The sequence below is a fragment of the Dipodomys merriami genome, unplaced genomic scaffold (assembly GCF_024711535.1).
Source record: "Dipodomys merriami isolate MVZ:Mamm:240054 unplaced genomic scaffold, mDipMer1.0.p SCAF_33, whole genome shotgun sequence".
Taxonomy (NCBI): domain Eukaryota; kingdom Metazoa; phylum Chordata; class Mammalia; order Rodentia; family Heteromyidae; genus Dipodomys; species Dipodomys merriami.
In genome coordinates this window covers 13,853,205-13,869,184 of record NW_027204826.1, presented here as the reverse complement: position 1 = coordinate 13,869,184, position 15,980 = coordinate 13,853,205, and positions in this window count along the sequence as shown.

Here is a 15,980-nt window from a genome sequence, read left to right as displayed (position 1 = left end):
ATTGCGGCCGGCATTGAGGCCAAGGGGGAGAAATCCCATGAGATTCTACTCACACGACACGTGCATTGCAGGAAATAGCAAGCATATTCAAGTCACACACACACACGCACACACACGCATGCACGCACGCACACCTACACGCTTAGATTGCAATAAATGGCCAGGGTGGAGGGTTCAAACTGTCGGTACTTTCCTGCAAGGACCGTGCATTCACACATCGAGATTTCCTTCCAACTGAACGAAGTCCAAATGACTTTTCTGGATATTGAAGACCTCATCCTATTCTATTTCCTGTTCTCTTGTGTACATTATTATTGCTTCTTCCTTTCCTCATTCCTCTATACCCACTGTGCTTCAGTCTTGGGAAGTGTGTAAGAAAATAGCTCCACAGTCAGACTCCTTGGGTTCAACTCTCCTTGCCATGGAATCTCCTAGCTGTGTGAGCTTGAATACATTAACTCAACCTCTCTGTGCCTTAGCTTTGATTTCTGTCATGCCACCAGAATATGCTTGCTGTCTTTCTGTGTGATTGCAAAAATCAGATGAAATTATAGTCATTAAAGGAAAAGCAACATTCAGAGGATAGCCAAGTAGGACTTGCTTGCTGGCATTCATGATTACACTTTATGTGTGTATGGATGTGTGTGCACGTATATCGTGTATGTAATTTAATAATGACTACCCTATATTGGAATGTACCTAAATGCAACACAGTGAGACTTGGACTGTGTCTAATTTTGGATGCAGGTAGGGTCAAATAGATGCTGAATAAAATAGACTCCAGTCACCGCTGTATTTCGCAGTGGGTGGTAAAGACTGTTAATTGGAAGGAATGCTGGTTGAGACATCTCATAATGGGTCACCGGGAGACTTGCACAGGGAAGCAGTAAAGAACTTCACTCTTTAGCCAGGCACCAGGGGCTCACGCCTGTTATCCTAGCTACTTAGGATGCTGAGATCTGAGGATCACAGTTCAAAGCCAGCCTGGGCAGGAAAGTCCGTGAGGTTCTTATCTCCAATGAACCATCAGAAAACCGGATGTGGTGGTGTGGCTCAACTGGTAGAGAGCTAGACTTGAGCTGAAGAGCGGAGGGACAGAGTTTGAGACCCACGACTGCCAAAAAAAAAAAAAAAAAAAAAAAGAACTTCACTCTTTAGCTTGGAGAGCTGCTCTCAGGAGCTGTGCCGGATGCTCTATGCACGCCAGCTTGGAGCGTGAGAACTCACAGGCAGAGCAACCTTTAAAAACCCCCTTCCCTTGCAGCCCCATGAAGTAGTTAGTCTACATTAAAATCTCATTCCAGGGGCTGGGAAGGTGGCTCAGTGGTAGAGTGCTTGCCTTGCATGCCTGAGGCCCTGGGTTCGATTCCTCAGCACCACATAAGCAAAAAAAAAAAAAGCTGGAAGTGGCGCTGTGGCTCAAGTGGTAGAGCGCTAGCCTTGAGCTGAAGAGCTGAGGGACAGCGCCCAGGCCCAGAGTTCAGACCCCACAACCGGACCCAAAAAAAAAAAAACCTCATTCCAAGGAGGTCGCTGGTGGATCACGCCTGCCATCTCAGTCTCCTGAGTAGCTGGGATCACAAGCCGCCGGTGACCAGCTGATCTTATTTTTAATGAACTTTTATTTCCAATATTTTGTCCTTACTCCCCCTGCCCTTTTATTTTCCTGTCCTCCTTGGAATGAGCGCAGAACATCTATTGGGAGGCAGGTGACCTCGGGTCCCACGTGAAAGACGGGTGTGCAATATGGGCGAGTGAGGCTGTCTTTATTTGAGGATTCAGCCGTGTGCAACAGAATGCTGCTTACGGACCTTCTCTCCTCAGACTTGGCCCAGCGCCCCTCCTGCAACTCCCCGGGTGACTGACACAGACATGCCCCGGGGGAAAGCCCAGCCAACAGCAGGCCATTTGATTTCAAGCCCTCAGCTTGAGCACCGAAGACATCCCTGCCACGTGAACCTTTCTCCCTGGCCTGCGGTGACGCAGCCATGGAGTGGAGCCTTGGAGTGAAGTGGTGGAGTCTGACTGGGCCTCCAACCTCAACACTGGGACAAAGTCCTTGGATCTGATCGCTCAGGGGTGTGATTCCAGGCAGAGTCAGAGACTCTTGGGAGACCTTGCCCATCTCCTAACCTGATGCAGAAATCTGTCCTTCTATGGAAGAAAGCCCAGGCCTGGCAAGTCAAGAAAAAAAAACAACCAACACAAAACACCAGGCAAATGTTGCAGAAGAGAGCCAGTTCCACTAGAGAGACAACGGCTGAGCGAATGTCGAAGGCAGAATTGATCTTAGAGAATAAATGTCTAGCTTGTCTTGCCTAACTTCTCTTCCCCTTCCCTCCCCCCATCTGTGGGCATCTGGAGACCACCACAACTCCTCCAATGTCACCTTGTCCAGGAAGCCTCTCAAGAAGGGCTTATTCTCTTTCTTTCTGATCTACTAGTCTGTTCAAGAAATGTGAAGTTATTTGAAGAGGTGTGGATACAAATAACAGCCTGTGGCACACTTAAGAAAGGAGGGGAAATGCAACAGGAATTCTATGGTAACTTCTTCACTGAGACCCATAAATAGGGTTTAATGTTTAGAATCGCATTTGGGGGTGTGGGGGGAGGGGAGAGGACTTTAATTTTGTTGTTCCTGGAGCATGTATAAAGTAGAAAGGAACTTGTGGTTGTATCTGTGGAGGGACCTGGGAAGAGAACTATGGGGGTGCTCTGTTCCTAATTAAGGCATTTGTTAGTATATTTTAATAACTCTGAGGTACATTGTTCTCACTGGGCCTGGTTTATAAACAGCTTTTTCTCTGGAGAAGTGGGGAAACTCCCCCTACACCCCACCCCAGTCTGTACCTTGCAGCTGCTTCAGGGTACATAAGATGGCTTGTCTTTTACTTTTGGTCCTTCTAGTGCCCAGGCTATGCCCAGCTTTGCTATCCTGAAATCCCGTGAATGGAGCTTAGAAATCTGTGTGATGCGCTTGTCCGCAGGTTAACCTGTCGCTGGCTCAGATTTGAGGGCCACTGAGATAAGGGGTCTACTGGAAATACCCATTGGCCAGGCCCTCCACAGGGTCTTTGGTACCCTAAGTATGATCTTTACCTAAGTGTGATCTTCACCCTAAGTGTGATCTTCAAACCTGGAGCATTAGGCTCCCGTGATAGCTTCACTGGGCCATCCGAATGACGCCTTTGGAATCATGTGTTGTCTCATCGAATTCTCAGAGATGGTCTCTGAGCTAGGTAAGATTAGCACCACAGAAATCTTTAGGATACCTTTTCCGCCCAAAACAAACTACTCTGGCCCTCTGGTTGTATTGTTCTTTGGCAGTTTAGCTGTGTCAAGTCTTGCAGCAGCCGTTTCCCAGTTGTGATTGAAACCCAGGCTGCCTCCTAGCTGTATTCGTTTTATTTCTCTTGCTTCAAATCTCCTCTGTCTCTCTCCTTCCCTCTCCACAAGGTCATCCTCTGTTTTTTCTTTGACCGCTCATTCTTGAACTGATCTAGTCTATTATTTTACCCTAGTTTAGGTGTTCATAGTTGTCTCAGTTTCTTCCCATAGTGCATTGTACCTAGCACCCATTCATTCATCCAATGAACACAGGAACAGAACCTTTATCAACAGACCATCTCCAGTTTCTTTTCCTTTTCTCATTTGTGCCTGTCCTGAGGCCTGAACTTAGGTCCTGGGTGCTATCCCTGAGATTTTTTTTTTCCTCAAAGATAGCATTCTACCACTTGAGCCATAGCTCCACTTCTGGCTTATTTGGTAGTTTATTGCAGGTAAGAGTCTCATGAACATTCTTGCCCAGACTGGCTTCGAACTGGGATCCTTAGATCTCAGCCTCCTGAGTAGCTAGGATTGCAGGCATGAGCCACCAATGCCTGGTTCTAGTTCCTTTACTTGACTTCTTAAACTGTTTTCTTTCTTTTTGGGGGAGGGGTCCAGTTGTGGGGCCTGGGCGTTGTCCCTCAGCTCTTCAGCTCAAGGCGAGTGCTCTACCACTTGAGCCACAGCGCCACTTCTGGCTTTTTTTTCTTTTTGCTTATGTGGTGCTGAGGAATCGAACCCAGGGCCTCATGCATGCAAGGCAAGTGCTCTACCACTGAGCCACCTTCCCAGCCCTTAAACTGTTTTCTAAAGGCAGAGTAGTAGTTTTCCTGAGTCGGGAAGCAGCCGGGTGGCCTTCTGTTGATCTTTTAGGCTGGCTCAGGGACTAGGGTTCAAAAGACCCTCATCTTCCTATGTTTAATTTCAGACTGTCTTTCAAGACTCCAGATTCCCCGCTTTCCTGTCATTCTGCCCGAGGAACTGACTCTCTGAATTTGCTGGGTAACCCAGAGAGCCCTATTAGCATCGGTAATATTTTTCAAGGTCACTTGAGATTAAGGCAGGTACAAGACCAGATGCAAAGGAGAGCATGCTGCTCTTTTAATTACGAAAGGCCCAATAAATGGGAAGAAGCTTCTGGAAAGAAAAGAGGACAATCCCAGTCACAGCCCAATAGGTGAATAGGCTTGGGCTGGAGCCTGGGGCTCAGGCTTGGATTTCCTGGGAGCAGAGATCAGAGCAAGGCCCAGACAGCGTGAGAAGCCATGGGATCTCCATCACCCCGACCCCGTCATTTCACTAACCGCTCCCCTCCGTGGCTTCCACGTCCTTCTGTACTGAGCGGTGCCCTTTAAAAACATTTTTTTTCCTGCTATGTTACTTTTTTATTTTAGTATTTTTCATCTGTCTTGAAGAGAGCAGAGACGTGCGCTTCTATTGATCTCTCATGCTCCTGACAAAAATGTGTTTATGGATATGAGATCTTACTTCGAAGGCAGTCACAATGTATTCAGCGGAGTGCGTACGTTCATCCATTCTTCCTGCAGCTGTCTGAGATGATCCATTTTCCTAGGAGCGGACCGAGCGTGTGCTTTCCACAAATGCACAGAAGCTCCAAAGCTGAGGTTCCTTGGGAGAAGGCTGCACCGTTAGGCTCTGTAATTTTCCGATTTTGCTGTGCACGCGATGTCTCAGAAGAGGGATATGTCTTTCCTAACAGCCATCATTTTTATATAAAATGGAAGGTATTCACATTATGTCTTCATCTTCTATATCTCAACTAGTAACAATATCAGAACTACTCCCTCCTGACAACTATATTCATTTCTCATTAAAGATATTTCATGTTTTATTCAGGAATTTAAATGAAGCTATCAGAGCCCAGAATGGCATCCGTTTGGTATAATTGTATCTTACTGATGCCAGCCCCAAGAGTTCTAATTAATATATATATTTAGCTCTCTGACTGTCTTTAGACCAAACGGTTGAGTGTAAAAGGCAGGAAGAAAGTTAAAAGAAAAAAAAAAAACAAGTAATTTGAACAGGAAAGTCTTTTTATTTTTTTGGTAGGAGTTTTTTAGTATTTGTGTATTTTGAGTGCTGTGTTAACAATGACTTGTAGGACACTGAGTGATTTATGAAAAATAGACTGTGCAATGCTAATTATTTTTATTGATACCTCATGTTACCAATATTTTAATCCTTTCTTTTTCTTTTACTCTCTCTCTCTCTCTCTCTCTCTCTCTCTCTCTCTCTCTCTCTCTCTCTCTCTCTCTCTCTCCTCTCTCTCTCTCTGTTCAGGCCCAGGGAATTGTGCGTATTGACCGCCCTCCTTTGGCTTGCTCTCTCCTCTCTCTGCCCCTTTTTATTTTCCTCCGACCTCACGCTATTAAAAAGCAATATTGTTCCTCTTTGCCAACGTGAAAATGACTGGGGCCATCTTGGGATTACTTGGCCTCCCCAAGCCCATAATATGAAAAGAAGCTAATTGGGTACCAACCTCATTCCTTTCGGGGTTTGCCACTCTCCACTCATTCCCTCCAACCCCAATCCCCCCCCCCACTCCCTTTCAGGAAATGAGTTTGGGGACATTTCTCATGCCGCTCTAACATTGGCATTCATAGCACTGGTGTTCACGTGGAAGCCTCAATTCACTCCGGTGCCTGGGATGCTCCAGGGTCCGAGGCAAGGGTTTATAAATCACTCTGCGGTATGCTGAACGTGGAGATCAAGACCCCGGTGAGCTTCAGTCATATTGAATTGTGCCAGCCACCGCAGCAATCTTAAGAGTTTCCAGTAAAGAAAAACAAAGGCCTTATAAATAGGACAGTTCAACTGACACTTAAAACATTTTACAAGGGCCTCTCTTTCTGAGAGAGAGAGAGAGGGGGAGAGAGACAGAGAGAGAGGGAGAGAGAGAGTGCTATTTTCCTTTGTTCCTGATTTCGGTTTCATTGGCTGTTTGCTCAAGGTAGCTGTTCAATAGGGCATAAGTTGGGGTTTAGAAACCGCCTCCATTCAATTTGATTTGTTATTTAAACAATGGCTAGGGGTCATTTGGTGGGTTTATTAGCGTGCTATAAACATAGCACGAATCTGGTTGGCACTGCAAAGATTTGTGCTCCCTTCTGGACCTCTGAAATCATCATGTCCTTTACAACCCTCGTCCTCTCCTCTTCTGATAAGTGTGAGCCAGGAACTTTGGCCCAGCGATTACATTTCCTTACCTGCAAGAGCGGATTACAACCACGTCCGTTCATTTCTTTAGAGGGTTATGAGAGTTCACAGAATAACACACCGACAGAAACCCGGGCTGTCTAGTCAATTGCACACCTATTCTTCCTAATCACTACCAATCCATCCATTTTCACAAACAAGGACAGCTGCTATTGTAAATTGGCAAAAGTTACATTCTTTTATTACCACGATGAATATTTTACAAGACTATATGTGTCCAAGGTATGGCTCCTCCCTTTGACGTTCAGCCTGGATGTCCTTGTGGGGATGAGGTTTTTGAAAGATTTCTCTTTGGGCCAGGGGGCAGGGGAGGGGGCGGTACAACTGTGTCTTGTTGTCTCTCCAAGATGGCAGCTTTCTAACCAGAGATGTCCCTTTCTGAATGGGATGTGGGGAGGACAGGAGGAAGTCTGGGTGCACCCTGCCCTGTTGATCTCCAGATGCCTTTTTAATCTGCGGCCTTGCTGATCACCACGGCCACGTGGCCCAGATGCTGAGGGGTTTATAGCTGAAACTCCTTCCTATGTGCACACGATGACAGGTATATCAAGAAGAGAACAATAACCAGAAACAGATGCATGGAGTAGTCACTCCGATGTCAGCAATGAGGATACATTTTCACACAGTGTCCCTCCTGATCCAGAAGACAAAAAAGAAAAAAAAAAAGATGGAGTGGGAGGGAAGGAAGAACATTTATTTCTAGGAGGCCTGTGTCCGTGCCAAGCAGAGCATCTGTCTGGCTTTTGTGTTTAGTATAAACAGGACTCTCACACACTCAAAAATAATGTCAAAAGTTCAAAGGGTGGAGAGTTGAGAATTCTCACCCGGGCACATAAACGGGGTCTGCGGATTGGCTAGCCTGCGCTCGGCTTTCTGTGTAGTGTCTCTCTGGGAGCGGGGTGATGTGTAGCTTTGATTCTCTACCCTTGTTCTTCCATAACCTGGTTTGGAATGTAGCCCGGTCCTCAGAGATTGGAGGTCACTCCTGCTTGATAGTGCGAGGTCAGAAAATGGAATGAAGCTCGGATATCTCAATTGAGATTTGAGTGTATAAAAGTATAAATCAAAAAGGGAAAGGAAAAAAAAAAGCAAGATCCTTGAAGGGACACCTTGCAGCTGTTGCTATAAATGAAAGATTTCAAAATAAGTAGATACAAGCAAGAAACCCCAAGCCAGTGGGCGAGTAATTATCCCCACCCAGTCCCACTCGAAGATTGTAAATGAACACGGAGAAGTGAAACCATCCCAAGCATATAGATGTTGCCTGGGATTCCTTCACAATTTTTCCATTGCAGCTCGAGCAATATTTAGGATATTTAGAAGAAAAAAAAATAAATCCTTCCTGCGTTTTCCTCCACCCAGTATGCAAATTACTAGAACATGTACCCAGCAAAAAAATGGCTCTTAGCATACATTTATTTATTTATTTTGGTTCTTGCAAAAGCTGAATAATCTCCAAGTTGAATCATTCATTCACAAAGGACCAAAAAAAAAAAAGTGGATTTTTTTTTGTCTGCCTCCAGTCCTAAATGCCACTGTCTCTTTCAGCTGTAGGATATTTATGATTTTATGTTGATTTAAACAGACACATCTCTAGTTTACGGGCAGAGTCCAGCATAAAGCGGCATGTTGCTTGGAGTGTAATTCTTATGGGCAAACACCTGATCCCCTTTTATAAAAGATAAAAAACAAAGGAATGATCCTTCGCCATTCACAGACCTCCCCCCACCTCCCATCCCTGCTCTGCCCTGCTTATAAAGACGACCTTGTTTGACCTTCCATAGCTGGTAGGAGGGTCTCACTTACAGGGCTACAGGTAGGCTGGTTACAAATGACTCCTCTAGTGTCACTCAAATCCATGGTAGCAAGAAAGTGTTTGCATTCAGGAATGTGGTAAGATGCTAACGCAATTACCAGGGGTTGCAAAGGAATTCTGCACGGAATTGCGGCTCACACTACATACCCACTTCTCTCTAAGAACTTTCCAGGCTATATTTTCTTCTGTTTTGATTTTGTTTATTTAGTGAAATAGTTGTACAAAGGAGATGCCATGGAACCAAGCAGTTTGTGAATAGAATGCATCTTTTATTTTTTTTTCCAGTTACGGGGTTTGAACTCAGGGTCTTAGTGCTGTCCCTGAGTTCTTTTTCTCAAGGCTAGGACTCTACCACTTTGAGCCACAGTGCTACTTTGGTCTCCTGGTTGTTCGTTGGAGATAAGAGTCTACAAACTTTCCTGCCTGGGCTGGCTTTGAACCCAGATCCTCAGATCTCAGCCTCCTGAATAGGATGACAGGTGTGAGCCACCAGCATTTGGTTTACAATGTGTCTTGATCAATGTTTCCCTCTTCAACTTTCTCACCCTTCTTCTACCCACCTCTTCCCTATTTCTCTTAGTTCTGTGGTTTATACAACTCATTCTTGACTCTATGCCCACTTCATCCACTACCCCTCTTCACTTGCCGCACCCCCCCCACCCTCCCCTGACATGTACCCATATCCTGGTGTTGATTTTGTTGGGCTTTGACCTAGTCTTTCTAAAAGATTGTACTATTTGAGCTCTCCACAGAGTCTACCGTACTTCAGATAGTTCATTTGTAATCACTTGCTTACCACCCAATGTGTTTCCTTGCAGATTTATTAGGCACATTCTAGCTACCACAAGTGAGGGAAACCATGGGACCTTTGTTTCTCTGGGTCTGGCTTACTTCACTTAATATAATTTTTTCCAAGTCTTTCCATTTCCGATGAATGGGGTCATATCTTTCTGAGAGGTGAGTAAATAAGTTCCAGTGTGTATATACCACATTTTCTTGAGCCATTTGTCATTGAGGGGCATCTTTTCTGAGGGGCATGTTTTCTGAGCCCACTTCAAAGCTGTTGTCTTTCTACCATGGTTAAAAAAATAAAACACACTGGAAATTCTGTTTGGGGAACATTCAACCTTAAGGTGTTTCTCTTCCTAGTTATTTCTCTTTGTTTGGGAAAAAAAAGTCAATGCGTTTGAGTTATCTAAGAGAATGTGTGTCCTTATCAGCTAGGTGAACATTTCTCAGAGTGCTTTCTGGAGAACTCAGATCTCAAAGCAAGAGAGTTAAATGTTTGAATTTGGGTCAAATAAGCTTGAGAAAGGCTGAACTAAAAACATAACAAGGAGTTAGGTACCTGTGGCTCATATCTGTCATCCTAGCTACTCAAGAAGCTGAGATCTGAGGATGGTGATTTTGAAGCCAGCCTTGGCAGGAAAAGTCCATGAGACTCTTATCTCCTATTAATCAGCAAAAATCCAGAAGTGAAGTGGAGGCTCAATTGGTAGAGTGTTAGCCTCAATACAAAGGCTGTGGGACAGTTTCTAGGTTCTGAGTTTAAGCTCTGGTATGGCCTCTGTGTGTGTGTGTGTGTGTGTGTGTGTGTGTGTGTGTGTGTGTGTGTGTGCGCGTGCGTGCGCGCACATACACAAAGCAACCACATACAAAGAATGATGGAAGGTGTGACATTGGTCAAGATGCATTATTCATAAATTGACATGTTCAAACCCTTTGTACAACTACTTAAAGATAATAATTTTAAAAAGCTTTAAAAAAGTTATGTTCGATGTAGAATTTCCCAGAGCATTTGATACACAAAGTAGCATGTAATTTCCCAGTGGAGAAATTAACTTTTGCACTTCCTTCCTCCCTCCCTCCACCCTTTTTTTCTTTTTAAATGTGGACTTCTTTTTCTGAGACCATGGCTCTTAGTGAAATGCTCCAAGGAACTTGAAGAAATACTGTGCTAGATACAAGAGCATGTCTCTTCAGCTACTTGAAAAGAGAAAAAAAAAATGCTACTTTTTAAAAGATGACTAATGTCAAGAGCAAGTGACACGGGAGTATAAATTAAATTAGCTAGCCTCTGATTCTATTTAAACCAAACTGAAAGTGAAAGAAAAAAATCTCAGGAACCAAGAAACCATTATACTTGAAATGGAAAAGAATAAGTGTGTGGAGGGTGGGGGAAGGAAAAGAGCTTTAAAATGTGAACTAACCTCTTCAGCAGACACCCACATATAACTTCTTAAATCAGTTAACAATGTAGCAAGGAATAGAAAACCTGATCGAGAGACTGTCCAAATAATTATAGTTTATTCTTCAACTTTTTCTCATGGAAATCATATTGTCATTTGAGCAGTCATTTTGACACGACTAATTGTTGTTATCCAAGTGAAAGGGGAGAAAATAATTAAAAAAAGAAAAAAAACCCACTCAAGATGAAGTAACTTGAGATGAAGTTTAACCAGTTACCATCTTTGCTGGAGAATGGAAATTTCAGTAATTCTCTTTCTCCTTTGCTATAACGCATCTGGGGAGTGTTTGTAGGTCCTTCCCACCCAAACTCTCTGTCTTTTTCTTTTTCTCTCCCTACCTCACTGCTACTTTTCATCTGTTGTATCTGCCTCATCAAATAGAAGCAACAAGGGACACACTGAGAGAGGAAATCACCTTGCAGGTGACATAGGACCTGTCAGCCCGCCCTCAGAGCCGAGCCCTGGACAAGATAGTCTTCCCTTCCATTTCTTCCTCTGCAGGCCAGGTCACATGTAGAGCGTCTTAGGTTGAGGGAGTGTGGTCCTACCTCATTTTGTATTTGTATCCATCCCATTGGTTTCTTACAGGGAGCCGGGATGTAATTGTCTACATCCACGATGTCATTTCAGAGGTACCCACAGTTGGTAACTATGGTTACCCTTGCCCTTAAAAGAAATGATGCATAAGGAAAGGAAGGAAGAGAGAGAAAATTCACACGTGAGAAACTGAGCTTGCGTGTACTTGACCTCTGATCATGGCTTGGTAGGCAGCTTCTGTGGACTTCCATGCTGGGTGGTTCCAAAACCCATGTCTCTCTTATTGGTCATTTTCAGGACTCTATTTGGATGATAAACTTGAACCTGGGTCTGGATTCCTTATTACCAAGAGTTGTCACCATCTTCTTTCAATAGGAGAGGAACTTGTATGCTGTGCAGGCTCACGAGTTAAGAGATAGGTCTAGGATTCTTTTGGAAAGGGAAGCATTCCTCCCTGATCATGATTTGTCTTTATTTCTTAAAGCTTGCCTCATTTCTATGTAACCTCGACTCACGGAAGGGGAACATGGATAATTGAAAATTAAAACTGCCTAACTAGATTTTTCTAGCCCAAATACAATAGCGGTTGCTTGCTTTCCTCTCCTGGCGGGTTGCAGGATCTTTCCAGAGAGTGTGTTCAGAGGCTGAGAATGAGGCCAGTGGCTTGTGATGTTAAGAGAACTTGGCATTTTCACCAGGCCAGGGAGGGAGCTGGTTGCACAAATTAAAGTCAAACACATCATAGCCCGATGAGCCCCACACACTTGACTGTGTGGTCCAGTTGTTTTTGAATTGTTCATATATTTTTTTTTTTGTTCCAAGGAACAAGCAATTAAACAAAAACAAAGAGGTAATTCCATTTGTTTTCCATCAGGCTTTCTCCTCACCTTCCCTAATCCTGGCTTCTCTGTTTATTAAGCAACACAATTTACAATGGAATAAAAGGAAATAAACTTATATATAGGCAGCTATTTAATCAGTGGTTGATTTGTTCTGGCTAACAGGGATCTTCAGTCAAAGGCGGCTTGAAAAATAGAAACTCACAGAGGAAAATAAATGCCTGCGCTTGACATTGGGAAGGAAATTAATTGTCTTACTGTCTAAAATTCAGAAAAAATAATATGTTGGATTTTTTTTTTGTTTTCCTCTTAAGCAGGTTGAGAGGAAGCTACCTTCTTGTGTACTAGAAAATCCTTCTCAATGGGTGAGTTCACCCATGAAGAGTTTTAATTACTTGATTTTTTTTTTAAAAGAATTATTTATTAAGGGAGAGGGAGGGAAAAGAGGCAGAAATGAGGGAGAGTCATTTGAGTGGGAGAATCTGAATGCTGTATGTGGGAGGCAGACAGTTTAAAATGGAATGATTTTAATGAACAAAAATCTCGGTCTCACAGTGAGGAGCTGTTTTTGAGGACGGTCACGCCCTGTGGTTAGGGCAAGGGGACGGTCCCAGGAGGTGGCAGGTTGAGCGTTGTGTTTGCAAAACTAGTAGCCACCCCATTTTAACCAAGCTAAAGCTAGGTTTGTTGTTTATTCCTCTCCGCCTCCCCCTGCTCCTCCCTGCCACAAATTGTTCTCAGGACACAGAGTACAGGACCGACAGGTCTGTGTTTGAGAAAAAAAAAAATGCAACAGAAACTCCGAGGGGCTAAAAGTGGCATCCTGTTCTCCTTCCTGCCCAACACTTCCTTTGTTCCTCTAATCACAAAACAGTTGTTTCCTCTGGAATTGCACATCCCAGCTGCTGGAGATGTCTCTCCCTTCTAGATCTTGCCGTACAGAATGCACAACTCTGGATTTCGACATGAAACCCTCTTCTTCCTCCCACCAGGGGTCCTTTCCCCGTCATGTTCTTGGCCAGAGTTTACTTTGACTTCCATGAGAACAGTCAAGTCACACACACACACACATACACACACACACACACACACACACACACACACACACACACACACACACACACACACATACACACACACACACAGCCATTTCAGATTCAGCTATTGACCTGTCGTGGTAGGTAGCAAGGAATGCAAGTTCTCAGGCCTGTCCTGAGAACATCTGCATTCACAGCTCTGGATGGGACTCTGCAATCTGAATGCATGCCACAGGCCCTCCCAGGAACTTGGATGCCACTCTTACACAATGTGGTGAGTTGTGATGAACATGAGAGCTGACACAAATCAAGCTGTAAGCCTTGCCCTTAGCATTACTGCTGGACTGTTGCGGGGAGGCCTAGACACCTGTGATCTCCTCTACTTGCCATGTGGCACCTTCCTTGTCTGCCATTCCTCCATTCAGATGTGTAAATATTACTAACCAGGCTGTGGTGGAATGACCCCCCACTGCCCCCAAGCCATTCCCCACCATGCCTCAGAGTCATCCTTGTTACTGCCTAGCTGCTGGTGATTTAAAGGAGTTTAACCCTTGGAAGGGTGCCATATTATTGCCAGCTTCTTAATGTGTACCTCCATGTTTCTAAGGACTTCCTCCTCCTTTCTTCCAGTCGCTGTTGGTAATTAGAATACTGACTTGAGGAGGATCTCCTTCTCCAGAGGGTGGGGTCATTGTTCCCGGAGTGACACTCAAGGAAATAGGCATTAGCAAAAAATGCAGATATTGTGACGCTGTTGTTTGACAGACCCATCTACTACTAGAGAATCTCTGGACCCCGCAGAAAAGGGAGCAAACAGGGAAACAGAAGAATGGATATGTAAATGAATCTGGGCAAGGATTCCAAAGTGAGACTGGAATTCCAAAACAGGAATAGAATCAAAGATGGATACACATATGAAATCAGGATAATGACAGTCAACTTTGGTCAAATAGCCTGTGTTCTGAAATCCTTTGGTCCATGTAAGGTGAAGACAGGTATAGGAACCACACTGATCAACCTACTGGAATTTGGCACCTGGAATTTGGCATTTACCCATCCCTCCCTCCCTCCCTCCCTCCCTCCCTCCCTCCATCCATCGACTCAACCATCTATACATTCCTCCATTGCTCTACCAAGTAATCATTCACCCCACCTTTTCCCATCCATCTCTCCATTTATCCAACCATCCATACACCTGCATGTGACAGACACCAATGTAGCTGTCCCTGTTTCCCCTCCAGAAAGGAATATAGACAAACTGCAAAAGTATGAATGATATAGGGCCATGTGTGCTGGTGCACATCTGTCCTTCCAGTTACTCAGGAGCCACAGATAGGAGGATTTCAGTTTGAGGCCCTCCGCAAGGAGAAAGTAAGTCCACATCTCAAAACCAAACTGAAGTAAAAAGGTCTGTGGTAGGACTCAAGCGGCAAAGCACTTTCCCAGCAAGCCTAAGGCCATGAGTTCAATCCTAGTACAAAAAGTTGCAAAAAACAAGAGAGAAAATGGTAAATGGCCAAAAAAAAAAAAGAGAGAGAAGAAAATAGCCACTGAGAGAGGAAGTAAAAAATCATCCTCTGTGCATTCCTGATGGTTCTGAGTACTGAACAACAGGGAGTAAGAGTTCCGGAACATACAGTACCCAGTGTGCTGAGTGTCAGTAGTGGCTTAGTCCTGGAGTATGAAATAAACAGGAAAACTAAAACCGAAGAGAGTGCAAAAGATACGGAGGAAGGAAGCTTTCCAAACCCCTCCCTACCTCAAAAATGGTGGGAACCACACTGATCAACCTACCACTCAGAGCACCTGGAATTTGGCCCAGTATTTTGGGCCTGTGTAGAGTACTGGGAGAGGGAAATATGGCAGTAAGAGCAGCAGCTCTTACTGTGGGCCACTGTGGGCATGCTCTGCATCAGGCTTGGATACACATCTATTCACAAAAGTCATCTATATCCAGCTAACGTGACGGTGGGGCTTCCATATTAAAAAAAAATCAGTGGGTAAAGCATTTTAAGTTTGCACATGGTACATGATTGATCAGCTAGAGGATTCAGGAAGGTTTTTCAGAAGAGGTGACAGTGATCTAGGACAATCTTAAAGGTGCTCTAGAAATATTTATTTATGCATGCATGCATGCATGCCGGTCCTGCGATTTGAGATCAGGGCCTGAGCACTATCCCGTGAGCATTTTTGCTCGAGCTAGTGCCCTAACCACTTGAGCCATAGCTCCACACCTGACTTTTTTTGGGGGGGGTGCTTAATTGGAGATGAGAGTCTCACAGGTTTTCCTGCCCAGGCTGGCTTTGAACAATGATCCTCAGAGCTCAGCCTCCCGAGTAGCCAGGAGATGATAGGTGTGAGCCCCTGGTACCCGGCTGGAACTCTAGAATTTTGACAGGTGGGGACAGGCAAAACGGAAGAGTGATATTTTCTGGTGTAACTGGGGGCTAGAAGTGCTTGCTTGGCAATCTTCCCTAGTGAGGATGGTATTCCCTGGTGGGAGGGGCGCCCTACCATAGTTCCATCCTCATCCATAGCTTGGCCTCCATCCATCCATCCCAGGGGTGGCTGCGGAGAAACTGGGCTCTGAGGATGGTGGACAGATAGCGCCCTCTCTGGTTGTTTGGCAGTGTTGCTTTCCTAGGATGGTGCCCTGTGTTCTGAGTAGAAGGAGAAGAGAGTTGATATTAATTAATGCTCACTGCCATGGACCAAAGGAAAGTGATCAGGAGCATGAGAAGATTATGCTTTTAGCCGGATTCCTCCTAGACTGGTGCTTTCTGACATGACGATGCATGTAGAAGTTGCTAATAGTTCTTGATCTTTTCGTGCTTAGCAGTTCCTTGTGTGTAAAACTGATATCATTTCACAGGTATTAGTGGAGAAGAGATGATTATTAGAAAAAGTAGATTCCATAACCAGGAACCAAAGGTTAACT